Below are 2,111 nucleotides of genomic sequence, written 5' to 3'. Positions count from 1 at the left end.
CATTTCCACACAGCAACACTAACTCCACAGTCTGATCTTACCAGAGACAGAGAGCTGGATGCTGCTGCTGCTGCTGCTGCTGGAGGATCCAGACATGGACTCACACCAGTACAGGCCAGAGTCTGATGGGTGCAAGAAGGTCATGTTACAGGAGGAACCATCAGCTGGTCTCCCCCATCCATCTCCACACTCAGTCCTGGTTCCTCTGGTTGTGTTTCTCCTCACAGTTCCTCCATCAGAGCTGTTTTCATCCTCACAGCTCAGAGTCACTGATTCATCCTTAAAGAACTGAGATCTGCTGGGACTCACAGTCAGAGCAGCTGGAAGGAAAAACTGCTGCTTAGTTTTTATTGTTAAGGAAACAAATCTGAGCCTGAGAGAAAATGTTGCTTTTTGATGGAGAACAGATGAGAAATGTTAAAGGTTTAAACATAAAGTTCACTAACCTTGTATTTTTGCTCTGCTCAGCACTGAGATCAGAACTAAAGAGAAGAAAAATCAAAGACATGTAAAAATCTGAACTGATGACATAAACATGAACATTTATGTTTCTAAATGTTGATTTGGGGATTTATGATAGGTATTTTTCTGAAACCTACATAAAAGAACCACAGACAACGTATATGAATTTCATGACCAATCTTTTGCAAAAGGAGAAGACTCAGCAAACTGCTCCTCCAAGCCGTTCACAGAGCGTTCTGAAGACCTTTGATTACAGCTTGTCTTTTATTATCAAGCAACAAAGAGGGAGGATAGGTAAGGAAGACAGCAGAGACAAAATACTACTGCACACAGGCAGCTCTTAAGGTAGGGAGTATTCCGGTTGATAAGAAGGCACCTATGGACATGTAATTTAAGGTCTGGGAAACACAGAGTTAACTGTTTCACATGAAGATGAACAGGCAGTCCTGGCCTCCAGGTCAGTTCAGACACACAGAGAGAAGAGAACACTGTTAACATTAGACTGAATGTGAACTAAAGGAATAACACAATGATAATACCAAAAAATCTCTAACAATTTATTTTAAAGTAAATAAAGCTTCAAAGCTGTCTAGATCTATGACAGTAGATGTTACCACCAACAGAATGGTTTCCTTTTCCTCTTTCAAAGTTTAAATCAGAACTTTGATTTCTGAAAAATAGTTTTTATTTTCTGCACTAATCTTCCTTCTCAGATCAGAGTCTGTGAACTCAGAGGTTCCTCCTGGTCGTGTGCTGAGCTTCCTCTGGTTCCTCTCAGCTCCTCCTGATCTTCATGGCTGCTTGTTCCAGCAGCAGAAGGAGGGATGGAGGATCCAGGCGTCTCTCTGCTTTACATGTTATGATGGAAACTACAACATGGCTGACATGACGAGCAGATCCATCAGGACTCTGACGGCTTTGAGCTTCAGATTCACTCAGACATGGAAAATATTTAAACCTGTTCAGATCCAGAGACATTAAAACCTTTTTCTGCTCCTCTGGTCTAAATACGACTGAAACCGTCTGAACTTCCCGTTTCCTCTGTGAATGAATCTGTTCCTGTCTAAACTCCTCAGCTCGTCCTCAGAGGTTGAACTAGTTTAACCAGCAGCAGGTGAACAGTTTGTACTCACTGAGCAGGAACCGTTTGTTCTTGTCAAATGGCGTTTGACTAAAGTCAAAAGGCTTGGAGACAGCTTTTTATTTCTCTTTCTCACTGGTTACGTTTTAATGATGTTTTTAAATCTCTTTCTGTTTCTATTCTAATTATGTAAAGCACTTTGAAATGCCTTGCTGCTGAAATGTGCTATACAAATAAAATTTGATTGATTGATTGATTGAACCTGGCAGATGTTTCCTCCATGGCTCTCAGACATCAGACTGTTTTCATCAGGTTCTGTCAGAACCGCAGAGTCGGACCCTCCTTCTTCCTGAGAGGCTTTAACAGACAGATCAGTCTGAACCAGATGGAGGGAAACCAGAGCTCATGGTGGACCTTCTGACAGGAACTGGGTCAGGTCCATGATTTAACATGATCGGCTTTAATTGATTACCTTTAATTCCTCCTGCTGGTTGTTCAGTCGGTTCATTAGACGGCAAAATATCTGATAAATCAGTCACTGCAGTGGAAAATGAAGCTTTTATTGTTT

The sequence above is a fragment of the Poecilia formosa genome, unplaced genomic scaffold, assembly GCF_000485575.1.
Source record: "Poecilia formosa unplaced genomic scaffold, Poecilia_formosa-5.1.2 Scaffold844, whole genome shotgun sequence".
In the NCBI taxonomy this organism is placed as follows: Eukaryota; Metazoa; Chordata; class Actinopteri; order Cyprinodontiformes; family Poeciliidae; genus Poecilia; species Poecilia formosa.
The sequence above is the reverse complement of the archived record's forward strand: the minus strand, read 5'-3'. Positions refer to the sequence as shown.